The sequence below is a fragment of the Coffea arabica genome, chromosome 5c (genome assembly GCF_036785885.1).
Source record: "Coffea arabica cultivar ET-39 chromosome 5c, Coffea Arabica ET-39 HiFi, whole genome shotgun sequence".
In the NCBI taxonomy this organism is placed as follows: Eukaryota; Viridiplantae; Streptophyta; class Magnoliopsida; order Gentianales; family Rubiaceae; genus Coffea; species Coffea arabica.
Window position 1 is genome coordinate 36,044,889 of NC_092319.1, and position 12,560 is coordinate 36,057,448.

The 12,560-nt window shown below is 33.3% G+C and overlaps 1 long non-coding RNA gene across 1 annotated transcript; it reads left to right on the plus strand.

The window, feature by feature from the left end:
- Positions 1 to 1,063: 1,063 nt before the first annotated feature.
- Positions 1,064 to 5,352, plus strand: LOC113690141 (uncharacterized). The gene is made up of 3 exons (XR_003448331.2): positions 1,064 to 1,410; positions 4,517 to 4,683; positions 4,907 to 5,352. It is a non-coding gene; the product is annotated as an uncharacterized lncRNA (long non-coding RNA).
- Positions 5,353 to 12,560: the final 7,208 nt, after the last annotated feature.

The window sequence follows — 12,560 nt, forward strand, 5'->3', positions numbered from 1 at the left end:
AGTTGGATGTGAGAAGTCCACCTAATCTTTGGGTGGGTTGAGTTTTTCATTAGGATCCCAAAAAATCCAAATATGTCAATGAGAAAATCCAAGTGTTCCAACAATACAAACTCTTACATAGTACCCAAATTTTTATTATTTTTTTAAATTTCATTCTTTTATTACAACCAACATTTGTTTTTCCCAATTTCATTCTTTGTCAAAACGTTAATTTTCATTTAATTTCTCCTTTTTCTTTTCATTTTTTCACCATTCTTCTTCCTCACAAAAACACAAGGCAACCATGGCCATGAAGTTTTAGTTGCAGGCTTTGGTCACCGCCACTGGCTGTCAAAGTATATAACTATACCACAAAAGGAAAACAAGAAGTATTAAGTAAATAAAAGCAAAAAAAAAAGGCAATCAAGAACTCGTCAAAGGGGAGGCAATGGAGTGATCAAGAAGTCTAGAAAAATTTTCTAGACACATTTTTTCTCCGAAAAAAAAACAAGATATACCTCAATAACAATATATTCATGAAGATAAAAACTTTAAAGTTGGACATCTCGTCTCTTTGTTGAACCAATGCAGGGAACGGGAGCAATGGAGAATTAGAATCCAAAATCTTAAGTTCTGATATCTCAATTTTCACTAGTAGAGCAAGACAACATCAATAACTACAAAAAACCTGTAGACACCAAATTTTTCTTAAATTCAAGTCTACTATTACTATGTTACTTTTATTTTTATTTTTCACTTAAATTGCTTGAACAATTATTTTAATTTTTGTTTTGTAGGTTTGTGCAAAAAGAAAGAAAATCAAAAGAAAAACGAATGTTCAAAATTGGAGATTTTGGTAGACGTTTTTCTTGTGTTTCAAACCTAATAGAAGAAAATCCACACCTAACCACAAAGCTTACACAAAAATCTACACAAAACCCAACCAAAAAACCTGAAGTAGATTTTTTTCATTCATTCTTTCTCCCCAAGGTCTGGTTGGTATAAGCACAACTCATCATCCAAATTCTGTCCTTTAACACCTACCAAAAATGGATCAAAAGAAGGGAAATGGGACACATAATCCTACTTTATCCTAACCATTAATTTTAGGTTTTAGAAGTTTTTGTCCCATAAACTCTCAACCCCTAAAACCTCTCTGGATTTTCTCTCAATTTTTTCAAGGCTAAAGACAACTCACCAAGAGGGGGAAAAAAAAGAACACTCACTCTCGGCCTCTCCCTCTTTCAATCACACATGGACTAACACACACAAAACAATGACAAAAAAAATCTCTCTCTCTCTTTTTCTCGACTCCCTCTCTTCCCTTTCCCTATACATATTCTTCCACAAATCAAACACAAGGGAAAGCAAGCAATTGGATGTGAGGGGGGCTAGAATTTTATCAAAAAAATTTAACCAAGATCATAAGAGGTACTATCGCTTTCATTGAACTATTTTTCAGTTTTTTTAATCATGTCAAATCCATGTTTTGCTATTTAGTTTCTCTTGCCTTTGCTGTTCTTTGTTGTTGTTGTTGTTGTTGTTGTTGAAAATTCAGGATAGGTCACAAGTAAGATTAAGGAAAGGAAAATGGTTTCTGTTTATGCATATAAAGTGTTTGAAAAATGCCAAAATGAAAAATCAAATTAAGTTGGGTTGTTTCTTATTCATTTAAGGCCTCAGTGACACTTTAGGATCCATAAGATTTTTTTGGAGTAGATTTTATGAATTTTAATGGTGATTATAGTGGTTCTAAACAATGTAAACTGGACTATTTTTGTCAATTTTGCCACTTTTTGCTTGTTTTTTGCAAAAACAAAGGCCGGAAACGAATTCTATCCAAAAAATCTAGTGGAGAGGCATTTTGTTGAGTTTTTGTGATCAAAAATATTGTCAGAGGCCAACGACGATCCGGCAGTGACGGCGCCACTGGCGTCTGCCATGGACACCAGCCGTTGAAGCTTGAAGTCCATTAGAGAAAAAAAGAAAGAGAGGGAAGAAGAAGAAGAAGAAGAAGAGAAGAAAAAAATGAAAGAAAAAATAAGAGTGGACTGGAATTTTTTTCGTTTGAGCTTGTGTTTCATTTCTTATTGGACTTGTGAGTGGGCTTTCATGTTAAACCCAAAATTTCTATTCTATTTAAATTTGTTTAAATTTTTTTTGGGTTTGCTCACTTTTTAGTGAAAATGGCCTACATATTTCTTGGGCCAAAGTGACACGGCCCAAATGAATGAAAATGCAGAAACAAATTTTATAATTTAGCTCCTAATCTTTTGAGTAATTTCATTGTGCTCCTTATATTTTAGATTTCTTTCACTTAGGTCCTTAATTTAATTATATTTTGGTCCATAAATTTTATTTTTATTTAATTTTGACCTCTAATCTTTTGAGAATTATAATTTAACCCCAAAACTTTTTATTTTTGCAATTTAATCCCTTATAGTTTTTGGTTTCTCAATTACAATTGTTTCTTTTCTTTAATTGCTAATTGTGCTTCATTTAAATATATTTAATTTGTAAATTTTGATTAGTTTATATTTATTAAATATATTCTTTGAAAGTAAAATACCCGTAAAGAACCAATATTTTAAATAGTTAATGTGTATTTGCCTATAGACTATATTTCTTAAAGTTTATTAATTAATAATTGATTTATAGTACTTTGTCATTCATTGAACATGTAGCACAAAGGACAAATCTGGTATAAAATTCTAATTTCACTCCCTAAAGCAATATTTTAATCGTTTGGACTGAATTTGCAAAGGATTAGTAACCTCAGGGGAGGTCAGTGTAATTTTTCAAACCACAGGGGAGGTCAGTGCAAATGTCAGAAACCTCAGAGGAGGTTTCTGCAATTATCCCTTTTTTTTTCCTAAAACGATAGAAGTTTTTATTTCTACTAAAAGAGAACATTACAATATATGAGCAAGGGTTCAAACTTGGACTTTACAAAAGTGTACTAAGACACCAAGGATCAAAGAACACCTCATCAAAGGGAATGTGCATTGCTTTCTTACTCAATTTATCACTGAGTGTATTAATACTACTATTACCAGGCTAACTATTAAATGAGCATGTCCTAAACATTGAGTTAAGATCTTTTATGTATTCTAGGTGGGCTACTATACGTATATTGCCTGGGGCTTGACAGTTTATCAAGCTCTGTTCGATGTATGTGAATAGACAAACTTGCATAAATACATTTTTATACAGGCTTCTATTTTTTGTTACAAGCAATTCTTGACATATGGTGTGCAACTTCTTTGCCAAGCTTGGCAGTTGCACTTATGGAACTCTCCATCACGGGTACTCTTTCTGTCCATTATTTGCTGATACAAAGTTGGTTTACTAGCTTGTCTAATTATAATGGAATGATTAAGCTTTTGAAACGCCACTCTTTAGTTTCTATAATTTAACTTTATAAATTAAACAATTGATTTTAGGGGTTTGCTTGGACTTGAATGGTGTGTTTATTAGGAATTTGTCTAAAATTTACTGTTTGGATTGCTGAGTTTTTCAAAAAAACTAGTTTTTTAAATATACATAAAATTTTTTAAAAAAAATACTCTAAAAAGTAATTTAAATTTTTTTAATGTTTAAAAAATATTTCAAAATATATTCTAAAAGCTTATCTACTCTTAAATATCCCAAAATATTTTCTAAAAATATTCTAAAATATATTATAAAAACTCTGCGACAATAAAATTTTTTTAAAATATCCTCAAAAACAGCTAATCCAAACAACTTGCCCACCACCATAAGCAGCACCTCTGCAACCCACCACCAGCAACCACCCCCACCCATCCCCTCTCTCCGCTTCTGCCTTTTCTCCCTCTTCAAACACCGGCACCCCCTCTTCCCCTTGACTCACCGTGCCATCCCTTCGTCTTCTCTCCCACCCATTGCCTGCTCCTCCCTCCCCCCTACCCACAGTCCCGCCTCCATCGCCTGTCCAATCTAGAAAGAGGGGGGAGGAAAGGAGAAGAAGGGAGGAAAGGCAAGAGGAGGGAGATGAAGGGAGAAGAAAAGGAGCAGGAGATTGGGGAGGGAGGGAGGAGAAGGGAAGAAACAAGGAGGGGGGAGAGGTGGCAGTGGTAGGGAGGGAGGCAGTGTTGGTGGAATGGTGGTGGGTGTTTTTCTAGTGTATTTTTTTTTGTTGGTATTTCTCTTAAACTTGTGGGTGTTTTAGAAGTTACTAAAGATGGAGTTATAGCAAAAAATTGTCTTTCTAAAATACCCCTAAAACAGGGATGCCGAACATATTCTTGAATTGGAGGAAAAGTGTGAACTAGTTAACTTCTTTTTATCATTCATGTCTAAACACTGTATCCTTGAGATAATATGTTATTCATAGAGATTTTCTGGTCTTCTATTCGTGCTAAAAAATTTTAAAACTTTCAAGTATCGCAATTCATTTTCATTTTCCTCCTTTTCTTCTCCCCCCAGCATTCACCTCTTTTTCTTCATGAAAATATTTGCCAAGTGTTCTTCCTAAAATGTTGTTTTTTGGGTGTGACATCATTTATTTTGCAATCAGAGTTGCCTCAGTATCTTTTCTATGGGGGATTTTGCCGTGATGGGGGTGTGATTGGCATAACTCAACCTAGACGAGTTGCAGCTGTATCAGTCGCAAAACGGGTTGCGGAGGAATGTGGTGTGGCTCTGGGCCAAAAGGTTGGATATGACTGATGGATTGCTATTGAGGTACATTGTATCGCTGGTAATTTAGTTATATTTTGATATATCTGTGTTTTTGTAGTTTAAGATAGTTTCAGGATTTACCTAACCTTTTGGGGATTAAGACTATAGATAAACATCTAGAAGTTTGGTAATATCTTGATCTAAAAGACACTGTTTGTAGCAAGCGAGAATCAATTTTTACTGTTGATTGCTTCTTTCAAAATGTGAATACAATTGTGGATAACAGGGAAGCATTATTGGACCAGTGTCTCTCGAAGTATTCAGTTATTATTGTAGATGAGGCTCGTGAAAGAATAGTTCACACTGAGGTGTTGCTTGGCCGGGCGAAGAGTGTGCAAAAAACAAGGTCCAGTGTCAATAAAGTAATGAATGGTCATGCCCAAAATGGGTTGCTAATGGGAGCAGAAAATGATAATAGTTTCTTGATGCCATGCCATGGCAAGAAATCATCTCCTCTAATGTTAATTATCATATCTGTTGGTTTGGATGCATGGGTTTTTTTTTAGTACTTTGGTGGTGAAAAAGAGCTGTTCATGTCCGGGGCCGACGGTGGGTTTTTTTCTTAACAATGTTCAGAGGTAGCAATGTGATACTTAACAATGTTCAGAGGTAGTACACTAGTTTATTTGTGCATTTCCTTTTCTTCTACAAAATATCGTTGATACTTGGTTATTTAGCTGCGTATTTCTATTGTAATGGGCCTGAGCATTGAATGCCTTCAATTACAATACTAAAAATTTATATAGGATTACTACAAAAAAAAAAGTGAAAATATTGAAGCTACAATTTTGAAGAACAAGATGGACTTGGTAAAGCACCTTCAACTCAAAAATATTATTCATCAATAGCATTCATTGAAAGAGGTAAATTTATCGTCTCATGAATCTTTAATTTAGAAAACCTCTTGAAAAAAATAGCCAAACATCATAAAAACAACAAAAAATTACTACTTTTCTGCAACATGCTTTCTACACTTTAAACGCAATTGTTAACAATACAGAGAATAAAGCCGAGCCATACTCCAATGCTTGCAGAGGATGCATCACAAAAATTATCAACTTCGAAGAAGATGCAAAATGCCCCAAATGTAATTATCCAATAAAAGATTTTACACCAAAGTAAGTCACTCAATTAAATGCATGACAAAAAAGCTAGACTTGAAAAAGACAAACCTGAAAAGCACAGTTAACAATTTAATATCATTTCCAAAATAGGTACAATATAAGGATAGCAACAATAATATTATTTGAGGACTTAGCAACTAATTTTATTAGATGTCTAGTTCAAGAATATATGGATAGCACTACATCTTCCAAAGTAAGTTCATAAAAAGTATTAAAATTATAAACACATTAACTCTCATTAGTTAAGCATTTAATTCAAATCTATCTGATTTACAAATACTGAAAACCCAATAAGACTAGGAGAAATCAAAGTTCTATAGCAAAATAATTGTCACAAAGTATAAGGAGTTCAAATTCCTCATCAAGTTGAATAGGATGGACCACTCCTCCAATGAACATCTATCAATAGTGGCAATAACATTCGAACAATTACCAAATACAAACAAAGAAGAAGAGGCCACTCCAGCTATTGCATCTGAACAACATGCTCGGCAAAACATAATAAAAGATAAAAATTAAAAGGTGATTGAAATTGAATATGATGTTCAAAACCAAAAAAGGGAGAGCAAGAAGTGATGCATCTAAACTCAAAACTCAATTGAAAAAGAAGAAAAAAGTCAAGAAAGATTAAAACACTAATGATTATTGTTTCACGTTTAATATCTTCTGTTTTTCTTCATCTTACATTCAATAAGATTGCTATTGTTAGGTCTGGTTCAAGGAAATTGACAAACGAGAATAATAGGGTTCTTGCCAACTCAATGATGATAATAATAAAACAAATAAATCAAACAGAGAAACACGAAATTTATGTGGTTTGGTCCAATTGGCCTACGTCCACGGGCGAAAGGGTTGTAGATTTACTATAACAGAAAGAGAGTACGAAATTCTAAAAAATAATTCTCGGATCCAAAAGGCACCTAAAACTGAAAACACAAAAGAGGTTAAATAGCACTAAATGCTTAATGACCCAAAGACTCATGACTTGCTCTTTTGGTTTGATTCCAAACCAAAACTCCTCTCAGATTGAGGCGCAGACTCCCCAAAACTCTCTTGGACTGGTGCACATGTCACTTGGACTTGGTGCCCTTAGCACAATTAAACTCATTTAACTCCACTATATTTATAATCACCAAAGGGAAATATTTCTCTATAAAAATTTTGATGTGAGATATAAAGACACACTCAACAAATCTCCACCTTAGCGTATATCCAACATCGATAAATAGTAGATAAATAGCAAACAAGTCTCCATAAAAGTCCCAACGGATCTCAACGAATCACAAAAGTCCCAACGAACCACAATGAGCCACCAACGAACCAAGATGCAAAAGGCTCAACAGGTCCCAATGGGTCAAATCTTACAAAAAGGTTCAACAGATCTCAATGGGCTAAAAAACACGAACATAGCAATATTACTCCACATTTTCTCAAAACCCTTAATGAGTTCCAACGGGCCAAATAACTCTTCTTCAAAACCCAACTGAACTCCAATGAATTTTTTTTTTCTCCATTCTCTATAGCATCCAAAACCTATTATTGTCATCAAGAACCCAAAATCTGACCATGACCCAAAACCTGAAACTCTAATACCAATTTGTTAGGTCTGGTTTCAGGAAATTGACAAATGGTAGAGCAACTATTAAGCACCTTTTGCACTGTTATTTTGTCTTAATTTTAGTTACTTACGGTGCTAAGTGTTGAGATTTTGTTCATATTTGATATTTGTGTAAAGTGTAGGTGGTTGGTATAAAAAATGCGCTCGCGAGACAAATTTTCAAAAGACTCTTTATTTCATGGGGTGTCCATGCCAGAAACTGAGGTATACCTAAAAGCCGGACCCGCGGGATTGGTAGCAGCAGGAGGGCAATTAGGAAGTCGGGTTCACGTGAACCGTGAAGGTGTAGGGGATTAAAACTCCTAGAGAAAGGCTTGCTCTCTGACGTTTTCTCTTCTGCTAGGCGGCGGCTACTTGGAGGATATAAAAAGAAAAATCCAGATTCACGTCATATCAATAGATTAGCTTTGGCTTTGTCCCGTTAGATGCTCTTGCTCTCTATTTTGAGCGTGTGGATGAATTTCTTTAAACTTTGTGCGTTGCTTTTACTTTTGGCTCCAGTACGAAGACGATTTCTTTCTCTGCTTTTGCTTTTGACAACTTTCGTGAGACTTTCTCTTGACTTTTCTCCTGTACGAACTCAAAACAAGAAAAGAAACTAAGAGACTTTCTCTTTCGTTCCTTCGTTATTTCATCTTTCCCAAGTCTTTGGCAATTGTATGGATGGAATCAATTGAACCACGCGAAATTGATACGATGAGGAGCGGCTAGGTTTCTCCTCTACCCAAAGGTCGATGCGAGGGCGCGGTCCATAGCATCTGTGAGATCTAATCGAATCTTCATTATTCCTTCCAATTCGTTACTATTCGCGCTTTTCCTGGATTAATTGTGCATGGGTATTTTATTAATTGAGTATTAACGGCCGGATATTTAATTTAATCTAATAGCCTACTGCCACGTTAATTGAATTGAATCCGTAATTATTTGTTTAGTTGACACCTAGTGGCAACCACCATAATTAACTTTATATTGGGAAAACGCGAGATCTAGTTTAAATAAATCCTCTTAACGTATTTATTAGTTAGGGTTGGGTTTTTTTAAGTTTAATGCAACTGGATAATTAAATTCCTACGGTCGTACCTAGGGTTATTTTCTGGTTAGAAAAGTAGTTAATGGTCGTACCTTGACTGTCGAAAAAGTAAGGAAGAACTGGCTGTCAGAGCTTGTTGATGGCTATAACCAACCTAATGACAAATGAATGAAATATCTTTACATCGATGATCATTTAATTGGACCGTGCCTGAGAAGTTGATCCTTTGGATAGAATTTTAGTAATTGCTATTTTTAGTAAATTGTATTTGTTGAGTTAGCTTTTGTTTATTTTATTTTCATTTTCACTCTATTAAATATCCCCCAATTTTGTTTTATTGACTTGGAAAGAAACAACTTCTTATCCGTTCCCTGTGGAATCGACCCTACTTGCCATTGTATGCAAATTTAATACTTTTATAGACAATTCTAGTATATCGAATCAAGCAAACTCTTCGGGAACAAGGTGAATCAAGTAAGGCATTGCACACCTAGGATCCTTGCTCCAGTACTTGAATTTGTTCTGTAATTAATTGTGGTGGTAGCTAGAACTTTTTAGTAATTATTATTGCACAGGCTCGACACATGTCAACAAACGAGAATAATAGGGTTTTTGCCAACTCAATGATGACAATAATAAAACAAATAAATCAAATAAAGAAACACGAAATTTACGTGGTTCAATCCAATTGACCTATGTACACGGGTGAAGGGATAGCAAATTTATTATAACAGAAAAAGAGTACAAAATCTTAGGAAATAATTTTCGGATCCAAAATGTACCTAAGACTGAAAACACAAAAGAGGTTAAATAGCACTAAATGCTTAATGGTTCAAAGGCCCATGACTTGCTCTTTTGGTTTGATGCCAAACCAAAACTCCTCTCAGGCACGGGCCCTCCAAAACTCTCTTGGACTGGTGCACATGGCACTTGGACTGGTGCTCTTAGCATAATTAAACTCAATTAATTCCACTATATTTATAATCACCAAAACGAAATATTTTTTTATAAAAATTCTGATGTGGAATACAAAGACACACTCAACAGCTTTGCATTGTTGATTTTTCAAAATTTTGTAACACGCAATTCCTACACTTACTTCTATTCCCAACTCTACATTCCAAAGGTAAATTCATCATAAAAACAAAACAAAATGATATAACTACATATCATCCAACGACGTGCAACGCATGTACAATATTACCAGTAATTAATGAAAGCAGCAATTTCATATTAGATAGTAACAAAGAAAGAGCAGAGACATGTGGAAAGGCCTCAAGTAGGCGGACATTCTTATCGCTTCTAACCACTAACATGTTTTAACCACCAACAAAAATCTCGCATGACTTACACAAATTAATTAAAAAGCAGATTGCATTGGTCCGCTAACTTTCACCAAAAACAAAGGAAAGCTAGACTAACCTTAAACCTGGCACAATTAAAAACCTAATCAAAAACCAAATTCTGAATAAAAGCCACCTATCTTGTCGCTTCTTCACAAGAAATATGAAATGACAAACTTTAAGAAGATAATAGAGTAGGTATACTCTTTAAGTCTAGAAGTCTAGGAGCTTACTTCATCAAGCCTTTAGACATCATTAGTAGGTATCTTTTGCTAAATGTAATTTTTTGCACAAAAGTCGGGAGAATGGAAAAATAAATCCTTAATAGTTAGCAATCTATCATACGGGGTACCAGTGTGTTAATGCTATTTTTCCTCACTTACTAATACTGAGTTTTTGTTGTTTCCTAATAGCATGAGTAGCTATGCTTTCTCCCAAATAGGCATATAAAAGAGTCCAACTCAATCGAGTTTGTTCGATCAAAGTTTAAACTCAAGATTGCATTGACCGAATTCGAGTCTAGTTCAAGAAATGCAATTCATTGAAGAGCTCAAGCCAGATTCCTATATGCAAAGCTTGAAATCATGTCCTTCAATATGTTAATTTACATTTTTTTTAATATTTATTAGTGTGAATCTTCTATTGTATCCCTCTCTTAAAATCATATAAAAAAAAAAGGAACTTACTAAGATTCAGCTTTGCATATAAAATAATAATATTAGAAAATAATAATATATAGATTTTTGCTACTTAATACATATTTTTTTTGTACATATTTAGTTTAAGAATCCATAATTTTAACAATAAAGATATTAGTTTTTAGGTGTTTCGAAAGGAAGAGCAGCCCAAAGTGTTTAAAAGTTGGCAAATTGACAAATACAAGTTATGTGTTCTAATTTCAAGTGTAAATTATCTAAGGAGCCCTAAAACTATCTTAATTGTCAACTTTTGGCTCTTTATCTATTTCAAATCTCAAATTTCCTTCCCAATAATAAAAACTGTCAAATTTAATTCTTCAATTCATTTTCACCATTAGATCTATCAAATTTTGCCCCTATACCTGTCAACTTTAATGGTAGAGAAGGACTAAAGGATCAAAATTTGATGGCTTTTATTGTTGAAGGATCAGTTTGAGACTTCAAATAGATAACGGGTCAAAATAGATAGTTAGAATAGTTTGGGGACTCAATAGTTAATTTACCCTAACTTCTACATGTCCTTCTACATGAAATCTCGCAGTTTTGACACTTGGAAGTGTTGACCATTCACCATAATCCGCAATAGGCTTTGCCTCAAAGACGTCAATTAATGTGGGACAACATGAATTTAGAAATTTTCTGGGCAATATGAGTACTAAAGAAAGGAAATAAAAATAATTTCTAATCTCAGAAAAAGAAAGCAACTAAAGTCTTAATCCGAGAGTACTTGAGTTAGGATCATTTCTATTGAATCTTTCCATTGGTTTCTGTATTTATTCATGTCTAAATTTATATAATGTTATAAAATCATGCTATTATGTCATTAATTTTCTTTTAACCTCCAGATCAATATATGAAAAAATAAAATTTTTTTAAGAATATTTTGATATTCAATTTATATCAAACATTTAGACAGTAAAAAATGGGTCAAATTTTTGATGAAATTTGTAATGATTGTTTAGACGGCAAAACTTGATTAATTTCATTCAAAATTTTATATATAACCAACAAAAGTACCAAAATATAGGGTTAATTATATTTACCTCCCTGAGGTTTGATCATATTACCAATCAATCCCTATAATTTGTCCACATAACGGTCTCACCCTTTGAATGATCAAACATTTAACAAAAACCCCCTTAATACCGAAAATGCCCTTATTGAGGCCATGTTACATTAAAAAAAGAACATATTTTTATTTTATTAACCCTGAAGCAATCCAAAAAAATAGAAAAAAGTTTTTGCTTATTATTTTATAAAAACCATATCTTTGCTTCCATAAATAGTTTTGAATCAATAATTATTTTAAATCTTAAAAATGAATATTAAAAATTAGATAAATTGAAAGAAAAATAAAAAAAGAAGAAATTATTTTAATTCCTGGAGTATGGTTCAAATTGAGGAAAACATGCCTTGTGCTCTCCGCAACATGCCTTGAACCACAAATTCGAACCATACTTGAGGGTTTAAAATAATTGTTTATTTTTTTATTTTTCTTTCAATTTATCTAATTTTTAATATTCATTTTTAAGATTTAAAATAATTATTGATTTGAAAACTATTTATGGAAGCAAAGATATGATTTTTATAAAATAATAAGCAAAAACTTTTTTCTATTTTTTTGGATTGTTTCAGGGTTAATAAAATAAAAATATGTTCTTTTTTTTAATGGAACATGACCTCAATAAGGGCATTTTCGGCATTAAGGGGATTTTGTTAAATGTTTGATCATTCAAAGGGTGAGACCGTTATTTGGACAAATTACAGGGATTGATTGGTAATATGATCAAATCTCAGGGGAGGTAAATGTAATTAACCCTAAAATATATTATGAATAAGGTTGCTTCATTCAGGCGTAATGTAAAAGAGTTTTCTCCAATACAATAGAAATAGAGCCTAATTCAGAGTACCTTGCCTTAATCTTTAGCCTTTCCTTGGAGATAGAAAGGTTTCTTGGTTGACACTCAAATGTGCTATTAAGGAAAGAAAAAAGAAAAAAACATGTGCCGTTAAATCCATAATAGATAATACTATACATAGGATTCGGTTATAACTAAACAAAATCTT